At 34.6% G+C, this 14,894-nt stretch overlaps 1 protein-coding gene and 1 pseudogene across 1 annotated transcript in view; one reads left to right on the top strand and one right to left on the bottom strand.

The window, feature by feature from the left end:
- The window catches only part of KCNH7 (potassium voltage-gated channel subfamily H member 7), a 467,687-nt gene that overhangs the window by 200,181 nt on the left and 252,612 nt on the right, over positions 1–14,894 (top strand). The gene's annotated exons all lie outside the window — the stretch shown is intronic.
- Positions 8,631–10,669, bottom strand: LOC129061929 (targeting protein for Xklp2-like; annotated as a pseudogene).

Raw genomic sequence — 14,894 nt, 5'->3', positions numbered from 1 at the left:
GAAGAACATCTGTGTTATTTCCAGGATTTGGCTGCTATAAATAAAGCTACTATAAAATTTCATGTACAAGATTTGTGTGAACATAAGTTTTCATTTCTCTGTGATAAATTCCCAGGAATACAATTGCTTTATCACATGGTGGTTACATGTTTATGTTTTAAGAAACTGCCAGACTGTTTTACAGAGTGGCTTTACCAGTTGACATTCTCACCAGCAATGTATGAGTGATTCAGTTCCTCTAAATCCTCATGAGATTTTGGTTTTGTCAGTATTTCTTATTTCAGCCATTTTGATAGATGTGTAGTGATATTTTATTGTGGTTTTAACTTACATTTCCCAAATAGTAAGACGGAACATCTTTTCATATGATTATTTGCTATCAGTATATCCTCTCAAGCAGAATGTATGTTCATACCTTTTGTCTATTTTGTAATTTTGTTTCTTTTGCTATTGATCTTTTTGAGTCACATAGTAGAGGCTAATCCTTTGTTGATTATGTGTTTTGTAAATATGTTCTTCCACTCTGTAGCTTGCCTTTTTGTCAAAGGCTTTTAGTTTTAAAGAAGTCCAAATTATCAATTTTTCTTTTTTTTAAAGATTTTATTTATTTATTTATTTATATTTTTTTATTTTAGAGAAGGGAGAAGGGAGGAGAGAAAGAGGGAAACATCGAAGTGTGGTTGCCTCTCAAGCACCCCCAACTGGGGACCTGACCTGCAACCTAGACATGTGCCCTGACTGGGTATTGAACCTGCAGCGCTTTGGTTCACAGGCAGCACTCAATCCACTGAGCCACTCCAGCCAGGGCCAATTTTTTTTTTTTTTTGATGGGTCATGACTAAGAACTCCTTGCCTAGTCTATATCTTAAAGATTTTTCTCCTATTAAAAAAATTGTAGCCTTATATTTTACATTTAAACCTGTGATACATTTCAAATTAATTTTTCTATAAGGTGTGAGATCCAGGTGAAGTTTACTTTGTTTATTTGGTTTTTGTCTATGTATGTATGTATGTATCCATCTCCGCTTGTAGAAAATGTTACCTTTCCTCCACTGAATTGCTTCTATATCTTTGTAAAAAATAAGTAGGGCATATTTGGATGAATCTGTTTCTGGGTTCCCTGTTCTGTTACATTAATTTATTTCTGCACCTTTCCTAATATTACACAGTCATCATAACGGTAGCAGTGTAGTAAGTCTTAAAATCATATAAACTGATGTTTCCCACTTCATTATTTTCAAAATTGTTTTAGCTACTCTATTTCTTTTGTTCTTTCACATAAATTTTGAATACTGTTGTCTATATTCACATTAAAAAAACATGCTAAGATTTTGATAAGAATTATTTAAAACTGTATACTATTTGAGGGAGAACTGAATTCATTACTATTGAGTCTTTCAATCCATGAACATATAGATCTATCCATTTATTTATAAATATTTACAAATTTGCATAAATATATAATTATAGTTATAGTTATAAATCTTTTTTGATTTCTTTCAGCATGGTGTAGTTTCCAGCAGGCAATTTCTGTACATGCTCTTTAGATTAACATTTACACTTAAGCATTTCATTTTAGGGGATGGAAATGACATTGTATTTTTCATTTTTGTGCACTGCAAGTATATAAATATATAATTAATTGTTGTATGTTTATCTTGTATTCTGTGAACTTAATGAATTCACTTATTAGTTGAGAAGTTTTTTGGGAGATTCCTTGGGATTTTCTGTGTAGATAGTCATATTATCTACTACTAGGGATAGTTTTATTTTTCCTTTCCTATCTGGATACCTTTTATTTCCTTTTCTTGCCTTATTAAACTAGCTAGAATTTCTGGCATTATGTTAAATAAAAGTTGTGTGAGTAAATAGTTTTGCCTTTTCCTGATTTTAGAGGGAAATTATTCGGGCTTTAACACTCTGATATTTAAATCTTAGTATTATGGCTTTCATTTCTGCTTTTAATGTTTGTTTTCCTTACAGGTAAAGTAGAGACTATATTGAAAGATCTTGAAATGTAATACTTGTATTCATGGGCTTTGAGTTTGCTCAGAACTAGGTGTGATTTAATCCTCTCTTCCCAGTGTTACCCCAGCAAGCTTCATAACCCCTCTAAGCCTCAGTTTATTCAGCTGTAAAATGGTGCATTGCATTTAATCATTACATAAATTTAAAATCAATATTTGGAAAACTTTTTTTCTTTTTATTGAATTTATTGGGGTGACACTGGTTAACAAAGTTAAACAGGTTTCCAGTGCACAATTCCACAGCACATCATCTTTATACTGTATTGAAATCCCCTTCATAATAAAAGTGCTTGCTTATCTTACAGTGTTATGAGAACTGAATTACATAAGACTGACAAAATAATTAGCACATGGTGAGAATTTCAATTTTAGCTACTATCACTGTTAATATTAGACTACATGTATCAAATCAAAGACTGTTTTATAATAATATAGTTAGATCAGTGATTCTCAATGAGCATGAGGAGAATAATCTTATCCCCACCCCAAGGAACATTTAGAAATATCTGGAGACATTTGTGGTTGCTGCAACTGGGTGGGAGAGGTGCTATTGGTGTCTGCCAATAGAAGTCAAGGATGCTGCTAAACATCCCACAATGCATAGGACATTCCCCATAATAAATACTTTCTGCCCTCAAATGTTAATATAGCTATGGTTGAGAAAACCTGAATTAGATGGACAATAGATGTTCTATATATGTGGGAATATATTAAAAATACCTTGCAGTTTGCCGGTGAATCCTGTTTTCTGTTTAATCTTGGCTTAAACCCACCTTTTCCAGGATTCCTTCCAAATTGGCCCATCCAAATTCAGAACTTCCCTTAGTCTGGCACTCTTTAAATAACATATAATTTATACTTCTACATCGCAATTGGGTTGCCAGCCAAAGAGTGAATATTTACATTCTGAGACTGTATATTCTTTGGGAAAACCACTTTTTTAGTACACATTGTTGATAGTCATTAAATACACTTAATAACTCTTCCTTGATTTGGCTTTTTGTGGTCTTGAACTCTGGTTACTTTTAAAATACACACTTTTCTTTATGCTTTTTTTTTTCGAAAACTCCTCATAGTTAATGAAGTAACAACTTACCTGCCAATAAGATTCAGTAACAGTGCTAGAAAATTGCTCTTCAAAATGTAGTTTCTCACATAGGACTGTCAAAAAATAATGTAAATATAAGCACTAAGAGAGATGACACACTAGAATACTTTTTTAAATATTAACTTTAACTTACATGTAAACTAAAATATTAGTATTTGGGTCTAAGGGGCAATAAATTACAATCATTTCTTCTCCAAGATTAGATAGGAATTAACACATCAGCTTTCTAACTAGTCAAATGGATCAAAGAATAAGGTTTAGATGTTTGGCAACATGTAACTATCTCATATTTCTCTTCCACTAATGTAAGATGATCCAAGGAATACTCAACAAAGCAGGTACTTACCTGCTACAAGATAAGCTACAAGCAATCAATCCCTCAACCCACAGGCTCTGCTTAAAGAAACAAAAGGACCACCCTACACAAGGGAAGAATTAAGTGGTGAAGAGAGAGGCCATAAATGAGATGTCTCCAAATAAAAACATAAGTATCAGGCTCCTCCTAACCATTAATGTGGAAAATGACCCTGTAGGCTGCCAAACACCAGAACAGAAGACACAGGGGAAGTATACTTTAATATAGACAGAGTGATAGGGATTGTGAGGAATAAAGGTGAAAGAATGTCCTGATGTTGAGTCCTCCAGGTTGAAGTCTTAATTAATTGCCTACAATGGACCCCTCCTGTAAAACTCTAGAATTAAGAAGAGTGGAGAGTAGGGAGGAAGACAGCCAGGTGGTCCTAGATTGGACAGTAGAATTCTCTAGGTATAGGTGGAGGTTTGAGAGTTGAATTGCAAAGACAAACTCTGTTACTCAGTAGTATGTGTCAGCCTGGCCTAGCAAAGCACAGTGAAAAACTTGGGCCTTTGGAGGAAAATAAAATGAGCAGATAAACAAAGAATTTTTAGGCTAATTCAATGGGATTTTTGGTTGCATTCATTTCAATTGATATATTGCTACCATTTTCATGAAGAAAAAATAATACCTAAGAAGCAACTGACCATGGTCAGTTTATTAAAAGCTGCACTGTGTGATGTGACATACTGAATGTTCATGATCAGTCATTTGTCTGGCATTCAAATACTGACGCCCTAAATCATCCAGGCCTGAAAACAAGAGAAAATGTTATCTAGACAGTGAGAGAAAATAATGTGAGAAACCAGCACAGGCTAATTTTGCATGGATTAGAAAACATGACGAAGGTCCAGCAACTTGCAGGGACCAGCAATCACATGACATTGGCTCTGGTTGACAGCACTTGGCAACAGCTGTAATGAATGTCCTGCAAACAGAATGATTCAGGTAAAAGCTGGAAAACATTCAATGAAAAATCTTTCCTCAGAGGAAGGTGAATGCTTTATATGCATTTAATAAGTTCCTCGTTTCTGCCTTTGGCTAAGATTCTGATTTACCCCTTATTTGATAATGCTGATTTTAGGCTATATTCAGGAAATAATGTCACCTCATAAAATATTCTTGTTGTCAAATAGAAAAATGCACTGAATAAATACTACTAAACATCAATTTGGAAAGGAGATATTTTATGCATGGATTTTAAAGTACCTGAAATCAGAGTAGGTGCAAAAAGGAAGTTCTAATGAAATGAAAACGACTCTTTCAGCAAAGGTGAAGTGAGGTGGTGGTGTACTTTTTTAAGTGAAAAACAAAATTATTCTCATTAATTGTGGGTAAAGAGAGAGCTCATGTAGTGGGAATATTCGATAGCTTTTTACGGCAGCAAGATGTTTCCAAAAGCACTTCTGGCTTATGGATAAAAACTCACGGTAAAGTCAGGCTTCCTGTCAGATTGCAAGAGAACAACAGGATTTTCCAGTATCCTCTCAAAAGTGAGAAACTTCAAATGCTTAATAAGATAAAGAAACAGGCTCTTTTGCTGATAGTTTTTATCAGTGGTTATTTTGTACAAAATTAAATGGAGAGAATTCTAGGTCAAGATTTTCTATTTTTAATTAGGTAACAAAGAAAAAGAAGATGTAAATAGATCACTCTTGAGAAAATTATTATCTAAAAAGAATTAGCAGAAATTGTGATTCAGATGTATGCTGTCAAAGCGGCATTTCTGAACCTCTGTGGGTGAGTATAAAATCAACACTAAGATTTGCAAAACTTTAAGGTCAAAAATACTGCTAAGCTCATCATTTTAGGTCAATATATAACCAGGTACCCCAGATCAATCTCGAGAAGGCAACAATTATACATTTGTGCAAGGAAAGAGACAATAAAAAATATAGTATTTCCTTTTGGACATATTATTATTATTATCTCCATGAATATTAATTTCATTGTGTTTGTCTCCCACTGTATCTTGAGAAACTTAAGAAAAGAGATTGTCTTCCCTGTTTTTGTAAAGTAAAGCACAGCTGATATCATGGTGCATAGTGCATTTAAATATTCACTGAGGAAATAAAATTATAAAACCACTCCAGAATACGATCTCTGTGTCAGATGTGCTAAATCAACACTGTTCAGTAGAGATTTCTGTGGTGGAAATTTTAGGCACTGTCCAATTTGGTAGCTGCTAGCCACATAGAGCTATTAAGCATTTGAAATATGGCCAGTGCAACTGAGGAACTAAATTATTAATGTTATTTGATTTTAAATAATTTAAATGTAAAATTAAGTAGCCACATGTTAGACAGTGTGGTGCTATATTTTGCAAAAGACTGAAGGAAACAGAAGGTGTTGAATATGTAATCTGCTATTTTAATACTACTTGACTATTATCTGTCCCCATCTCAATTTATCATCTTTCTTCAAGTGGGAAATTAAAAAAAAAAAGAAATCTCGTGTATAAGGTTAGCTAAATTGACCAGTCTTTTCCTTGTTGACTAGTAGTAACCAAATGTCACTTAATCTTCTCCTAACCATTGACTCCGTGTCTACAGCGAAGCACAATGGAAGATACTAAGCACATAGACTGTCAAGTACTTGAAGAGTATTTGTGGGTATGTTCCTTAAACCCTCTGGGTCTAGGTTTCCTCATCAGTGAAATGAGGATTATGCCCTTTGATAGGTTGTTGGGAGGACTAATAACATTACACTCAATCCTCATTGCAATGCCTGATACATAAAAGGTAGTAAATGGTAGCTGTTACTACTGTGGTGGTTGTTAAGGGTAAGAGTGTGCTAAATGCTGTGAGGATATTAAAGGATATAGTAGAGTCGCTGACATTTTAGAGAGATTTCTGAAAAACTTTCATTTATTCTACATAGATACCAAAAATTTTTCTGTCCCTTCTTAATATGTCGTTAATCCGAATCCTTGATTAAAAATTGTAGACAACTCTACAAGATCCTCTATGCTTTTGAGAGATTCCTCTTCTCCTTATATCTTCACACTCTTAGAACAGGCCCAGGGTACATTGTGCTTAAAAATGATGATTGAATTTAAGTGATATAAAATATAGTCTTCACAGCTGATCCTAAAGGAAGATAAACAATATCCTTATAATGCACAGCAACTAGCAATAGCTACAAATAGAAAATGCAATATAACAGAAAAATATTTCATTAACCTCACACACAATTTCTTCATTGAATGCACACAAGGTAAATAAGTAATCTAGAAGAAATAGCAATAAATGTGAAGGACCTATGGAAAGTAATTATGAAATTTATATAAACTATCAAATATATATAAAGAAGACTTGAATTTATGCAAAGCATACCATGTTGCTGAATGGGAAGATTAAATGTTGTAGAGAAGCATACACCTTTAAAAATAAATTGTGGAGAATTTTCAAGAAAGTTTTTAAAAATATAAATAATAAGCTTACCCTATCAAGTGCTAAAATAAATTATAGAGCTGTGATAAGCAAATCCACTATAATATAAATAGAAGAATAGACATAAACTAAGTGGGATAAAACAGATGAATTCAAAATGGCCTCTAGTATAAATAAGAGTTTAATCAATCACGTGTCGGGGGGAATGGTTTAACATCTCACCTTATACTATATACCAGTTACTAAAAAGTATTTTATTATTATAACTTTTAGATTGATTAATGGGTTATATTAAATGACACCAAGAAACAAAAAGAAAATCTTGTTTATTTGTGAGGAAGTTATACTGAATATCAGAGAAGGTAAATCCCATAGGTAACAATATTTATGTCTATAGACTCAACCTTTTACCATCATAGATATGTAAACAAATTAAATTATAAACCAAAAATTGTGAAAAAAGTCTTATAAGCACAATCAAAGGGAAGTTCATAGAATACTGCAGTTAGGAATTCTTCAAGTAATGCTCTTGGTTTAAATGCTGACAGGATCACATATAACTTTTCAACCAGAAGCTAATTATTTCACTCTCATTTCTTTTCTTTAAAATAAAAATCTGAAGTACTATACCTTATAAGGATAACATGACAAATTTTAAAGGTGTAAAACTAGATGAATGACCTAAAACATAGCAAAATTCTCAATAATGGTAACTTAAAAAATAAGGGGTCAATATTCTTGTTATGTAGTCCTACATATAATGAATATTAATATTTTTCTCACATAAATGTTTCAAATAATTTTCAACATTGTTACTTGCTATGACTTTTATTTTTCCTATCTTTTATAAAAAAAATCATTTTCATGTAGTCAAATCCATTAGATTTTTCCTCATGACTCTAGGTTTCCACTTTAAGAGTTCTCCTCCTTTTCAACTTCATTTACATGATTATAAAAATATTCTTTTCTATTTTTATCTAATACTTTGACATTTTGGGGTGGGAGGGCTCGATAAATTTTAAGATATCAAATAACAAAAACAGAGAGGGGAAGATAAGCATTTATTTATCCCTGTCCAGGTTACTGGAGGACTTAATACTTGTGCTGCATGGCATTCCCTGTTGTTATCAGCACTGATGATACAGGAAGAATGTGGCTTCAGGGCAGCAGCTCTGCCCACAGCTTGCTGATGACCCTGAGAGGTTCCCCGTGGGTGCGCACAGTCTTCTTCCTTGTTGTTCAGTTAATGAGGCTTTCCCCCTCAGAGCAAAGAGCTCCCTAACTCTAAATCCATTTTGTGCAGAACAGAGAAAGGAATCTGATATAGCGATTATTCCTTATGGATGCCATGACTTAACTCCTGTCTCAGTATTTGTCTTTATTTTCTGATGTAAAGTAGAAAAAAATGGGGAGAGTGGTGAGAAAATGGGCAATAGAAATTACACTGTGCTGATATAAAGACTTTAAATTCTTGTCAGAGTTAAAATCCATCTTAAAAAATCAACTGGTGGTTCAAAGGAAACAACTAAATGGAGTCTGATTGAGATATATATGAATTAAATCTCGTTATTAGCCTCAATATTGCAGGATAACAATTCTCAGCACAATTAGAGTCCACGCTTGTTTGGTATGTTGTGTGGGGCTTAGGTAGGAAAAATTCTGAAAAAAATGGGTTCTCTCCATACCCCTGGTACAAAGAAGCCTCCTGGTTTTGTTGGAAAAAGCAGCTCCTGTTCCTAACTGGTGTCTGAAGTTTGCAGCTGAGTTTAGCAGTGGAATTGAGTGGAGAACTTGGGAGATACAGGCACAGTCAGAGCCTGGTCACTTGACTATGGGTTTTTCCTTGTGTACCAGTTCTTTCTGCAGCCTGGCCAGCTCCCTTCTCTGCTGCTCCCTCTCCTGCTGCCTGGCCTCCTGCAGCTGCTGCGCTCTCTGGGCTTCTTGAAGCAAACTGCTTCTCTCTGCTGTTTCAGTTCCTCCCGTAACTGCTGCTTCTAAGTCTGTGCTTTCATAGTACCTTTTTGTCCCTTTCCAAGCAGAAAGGCTCAGTCTGGGTTGCATTCTTCACTTTCCCTGGCAGGTTAATGGGGTCAAAATGAGGCAAAGGAAGTGCCTTGACCTTGGGCACCTCCCCTTTCTGCAGTTCTTTTATTTTCTTCTCCTTCTGTTACTGACATTCTTTGTCTTGAAAATCAACAAAGAGCATATTTCTGCAGTTTTTGCCTCTGGGATATGAGGTTTAAAAGGCACCCCATAATGTGGCAGAGGTTGAGATCTTACCATTACCGGCTCCTCTCCATCATAGGTGGGCATTTGGATTCTATTCTTTAATACAAAGGCTGATGACTTAGGGACAACGACTGGAAGTACTTTCTTTTCAGAAACACCGATAACATCTTCCAAGATCTTAGCTGGGTAAGGTCTGGAATGAAACTCAAAGTGTTCTTCATCTGATTTATTCTTTTTTTTTAATCCTTCATTGGTTTTATTTTTTTTTATTGTTTGTGATTTCTTTGACTCATGTTTGTGGATTCTTTTCTCAGACAGTTCCTTGGGCAAGATGGGTGCACCTTCAAGAATTCTGGAGTCAAGATTCTATGCTCTGACTTTATACTGTTGAAGTTTCTCCAGCTCCCTGGCCTTCTGATCTGCTGCGCTTTCACAGGTCACAGGCCTTGCACGCTGTATGGTTCGCAGCACAGGAGTCTGTGGGTCTCTGGGAATCTTGGCCACAGCAGATTGGGAGGGTAGCAGAGTGATAGCACCCTTCTTGCTCCTCAAGTGAAGTCTGTTAGATGTTCGTTTATAGAAGGCTTTGACCTGCTGTGCAAAAAACATATACAGACAAGCTGTTTCATCAAATGTTCTTTTCTTTCTTTGAGACAGGTTGAAAGGCCTTATAATGGTGTATTCTTTAGTCAGTCAAACAGGAAATGGAGGACGCTTTGACAGTTCAGAAGTAAAGTTCACTTCCTTGTATCCCTCTTTGTTCTTAAGATGTTGTTTGATTTTATCTGCATAGAAATAGAAGTTAACCATTTTGGTTATTTGGCTCACTGAATTCTTCACGGGTTGTCCTACTCCTACAAGAGCAAGTTTCTTAAATTTTTCATTCTTTTTCCACATCTCCATCACCCACTGATTCATGTTCATGAGTTTTTCCAACTCTTGCTCCTCAGTAAGTCTTAAAATCTTCTGCCTTACAGGTGATATACAAGGCAGAATATGGCTGCCCTTGGCCTTCTCTGGGGAAGACTCATTCTTTCCAGAAGTATCTTGATGAGCAGCACCATCTTCCTCTTCCTCTGGTTTCTTTTTATTGTTAGGAAAGTTCATTCTTTGGAGGATAGAATTTCACTCATGATTACAGTAATAGAGGATCTCCTGGCTTTCTTTTTTACGTGGTATTTTTCTTTCTGTGCAAAAACCTTTCAAGCAGAAAGTCTAACAGATTTTCTCTGAGGCTGGGATGGAGTATTTCTTGAGGTGGCTCCCTTGACTTCTGGGGAAGAACAAGCATTTGAGGGAATGGACTCTTTCAACAGATTTTCTTTTTCTGACTCTTTTTAATAAGGGTTGTCAACTGGTCTCAAGTGACAATTTGGCTATCTTAAAAGAGTTTGTCCTGAAAAAGCCCTATCCCATTCTTCCCAGGATACTTATTCTCCAATTGGCTGTGTCTTCAAACCAAGAGTCTATGTTTAGGGTATCTTCCTCCTCATTCAAAAATGTAAAATCGATGAAGTCTGGGAGCATCATAAGAGTAAAACACTTTAACTTGTGACATTGTCCCCACCGTGGTTTATTCTGTAAGTCCAATCATAGTTACAATATACTTTCGCCTCTCTTCTGAAGTCTTGAAGGGTAGCAGAATCATTCAGTATCTTTGAAAATTTGAATTCAGGCTCTCCAGTACTAATATTTTGACTTTATATAGGTGACCTAATTCTATTTCATTTTAAATAATCATCTGATTGTCACAACACTATTTCTCAAGCAGTCCATTCTTTCCAAAAAGTTTTAAATGCCATTTATTCAAGCTATATTAATATTTATCTGTATGTTTTTTTCTGGACTCTATATTGTTAAGATTTTCATTGGAATTACTGTAAGTTTATAGATTAATTTGAGAAAATTCACTTCCTAAAAAGCTGAATATTTAAATTTTGAGACATTTCTCTAATTACTGAGTTATTTTTAGTATCATACATTTGATAAACAGAGTTTTTTCCAGATGATCATCATATATTCTCTTGTCCATTTATTCTCAAGAATTTTTTGTTATGTTATCATTGTTGGTATTACAAATTATATTCTTTTACCACTGTATTTTCTAATTGGTATTTCTTCTTTATATATATTAAAACAAAAACTATTGAGCTTGAAGAACTTACTATCTTGCTGAGTAATTTTGTTCCTTCCAATAATTTTCAGTTGATTCACATGAATTTTCCTGTTAGATCATCTCATCATCCACAAGTCAGTGGGGCTTCTGGAAATATTGCTGCCATAAAATAGCTTGCTGCCAGGTATCCCCCCTATGTGAGCTTTCTCTTTACCCACCATTAGTAGAGTAAATTTTATGTTTCACTTTGAAAAGTACAACAAAACTCACTTCAGCTTTGCTGGAAGAGTCGTGTCCATTTTAAGACCTTCTTTTTTTGCAACTACTTTGATTTCGAGTATTTTAAAACCCATGCACAAAATGTCTTTCCAAATTGATTTTAGTAATATTTATTTAACATATTTTCTATTGTGTCAGTGGTGTAATGAAAATATAACCACATGGAAACACTCACCAGAGTTCTTGCTCTGAGAATATTTTTTGTATTCAACAGCCCATTGGTGAGACAGGTGAGGCATCTAAAATTTAGAAGCCTAGAGGAATATATGTGTACACATACATATATCTTGATGTTGTAACATCACTAATTTATCACTTTATTTTTATGCAGTTTGATGCTTTCAATAAAGACTTCAAAGACAATATACATGAGAGACTTCCTTGAATTGTATAGTCAGTAAATCAGTCATTCTTTTAATTAACAGTTTCTGAATATCCAGTATATGCAAGTAACTACTACACTCTGGGACTGCAAAGGGAAAAAAGATACAGTTTCTGCTCTCAAAGAATTTACTCACCAGAAAAATTTAAATATTTGCTATGTGAATCTGTCTTGGCAATCAAGGCAGTGACAGATGTCATGGCCAGATTATTCCTGAGTCCAAGCCAACCACTAAGCCACCACAAGTTTCTTAGCAGTTCCAGTCAAAGACATTAAAATTTTATTATGCAAGGAAATGTGAAAATAACTGGTCATCTCGTATCCTTCAGTTTTTACTTTATTAACAAATATTTAGCTATTCATTTTAAATAATTTCTAGAAACTATGTACTATAGTCTCCTCTGTCTTCTTATTTTAGCTCCTACCTCTACCTTTCTTGATAAATTATTTCTTTTTGTTGTAGCCTTTCTTTCCAATGTAAGCTATTTAATGTAACCCCCAATCCTGTAGTTCTTTCTCCTATAATGCATAAGAGGATACTAGAGAGCTAAACAACAAAACCATGTGGAGTGGAACAGAGCTTGAATATTCTCATGTTATTTTAATTCTCATTACTCGATTCTATTTTTTAAATCATGTAATCACTCTAAAGCATCTTTCTAAAAAAAATTAAATAGGAAATCTTGCTGCCTGGGTCCTCGTTCTACCTAAAGCAGCTATACCTCTAAAATTCTCCATTCCCCACCAGTCCCTCACCCCCTGCTAGCTCCTACTTGCCTAAAGTAAGAAAAGAAGAAGAAGAAACATTTGTTGATAACTAACACATGCCATGTAAAATTCTGAGTGCTTTATCTGCATTTACTCATTGAATATTTACAACACTGTCACGAAGCAGATTTCTTTTTTTTTCTTCTTTTATAGATGAGGAAACGAAGGTTTAAGTAAATTTTCCAAGACATTAGCCTAGAATGAAACAAAGCTAGGATTTGTACCCAGGGAGTTAGACTTAAAAGTTACATGCGTAAATGCCAAGCTACTTAAAATTATCTGTTACTTGCTTTGGTATAATGAAATGAATCAGTACACAACTGACAATGAAATTAGAGAACATTAGGAGAGAAGTGTTAAAAACTGGTCAAGAAGATGGCAAGGTTATCATATAGTTACCAAAAACTATTAAAATTTCTTATTCTGAGGTGTGTATGATAGCAGGCTATAAAAATCACAAAAAATCCCTGGCTGGTGTGGCTCAGTGGACTGAGCACTGGCCTGTGAACCAAAGTGGTGCCAGTTCAATTCCAAGTCAAGGCACATGCCTGGGTTTTGTGCCAGGTCCCCAGTAGGGAGCACGTGAGAAGCAACCACACATTCATATTTCTCTCCCTGTCTTTCTCCCTCCCTACCCCTCTCTCTAAAAATAAATAAATAAAATCTTTTTTAAAAATCACAAAGATGTAGTTAAATAAGGACTTGTCTAATTAATTTTGGAATATTGGAATTTAAAGAGGACTTAGGAAATTTAGAGAGGCGATAAGGTATAAAGAAAGGAGGGCCTTGCACAGTAGTCAATGACAGCAGAGCAGGTTTCACACTATGCATTTACAAGTATTATTGCTTCCCACTTTTCAAATGGAGCAACAGATTTATGTGGATTTAGGAATCAAGTCTGCATTCTCCAATCCTACAGTTCTTATTCCTAATCCTGTTATCTTGCCTCTCACAGACCCCCTCATATTATTGAGTCAAAAGATAATGTTATTAGAGAACACACACATAGTGTAAACTAGGTGTTTTCACCTTCAAAGAATTTATAAATGTTAGTTCATTTAATACTTATCACAGCCTCATAAGTTAGTATTATGTCCATTTTACAGGAAAATTAGGTACAAGAAGGTTATATAATTTGTTCATGATATGACTGATTCATAGAGCTGGACTTTAAACCCTAAACGTCTAGCTTTGGAATCTAGGCTCTTAACCTCTACACTAAACCTCAGTAAGAAGAATTTTAAGTAGATCACTGTTTTTCAGTGTATGCTCAGAGTATTAATAGGCTACATATAAAAAGCAGTTCTGTAGCCAAACCAGCTTACTTTTGTCAACATATCAGATCCTTTAATAAGAAATTGCAAAATGAATCTACTTCTGTACATTATCATCAGTTAAACTATATGAAATTGCTAATAGTCAACAATTTTAGATTTACAAAAAGGGCAAGAAGAGACAGGCTATGGTATGCAGTATCTCTAAACAAATGGTTCAATAAAATATAAAAGTTTTAGAAAATCTTAATGTAGAAAACTCAGAGATCAATCTTGTCTTTCACCCCATCACCCATAAAGGATGAAATTGAAATCAAGGAAAGTACTAGGTCTTCCTTTGACACATAGGTATCTAACTATAACTATCCTGCATTGAAAGAATATTAATTTGGCTTCATTTGACATTTGCCAGCATTAAAAGGCCTATTTGATGACATTTACTATTGATTTGCAACAAAAGAATACCATAATTTAATTATGTTAGACTTAAAAAAACATTCTGTCCTGTCCATCCCATTGTGATCCAGTGGCCAATATCCTTTCGCTTTCCCTCACTGACTCGCATAAGCAGAGCCTGAATATCCTCGCTTGACGGGGTGGTACTGACCCACTTTTGACACTGCCTCCTGTGGAGGTTTATGTGAACGCAGAGCTTATCGCTTTCATCAGGACAGCACAGCTCTCATGAGCAGCTGACACAGAAGTGTTGTATATTTGATATCTATGCATAAGAATGGCAGTTAATTTCTTTAGGAATTTAATTTAAACCTCTCTGCAGTTTCTAAATGTAAGTGGGAGAATGAATAGAACAGAATGTTCTCATTTTGCAGAAATAGAATAGCAAACTAGATATCAAGAGAAATTAGACTGAATATTATTTTAAGAGTTTCACATGAGAAGTGGCAAGAGGAAAATACTCTTTAAGAGCAATTTTATCTTTTGGTATTTTGGTAACTTCTCTCAT

The sequence above is a fragment of the Pteronotus mesoamericanus genome, unplaced genomic scaffold (assembly GCF_021234165.1).
Source record: "Pteronotus mesoamericanus isolate MK-2021 breed Mesoamerican mustached bat unplaced genomic scaffold, CSHL_Meso_final scaffold_651, whole genome shotgun sequence".
Classification (NCBI taxonomy): Eukaryota; Metazoa; Chordata; class Mammalia; order Chiroptera; family Mormoopidae; genus Pteronotus; species Pteronotus mesoamericanus.
This window is presented reverse-complemented; position numbering and strand designations above follow the sequence as displayed.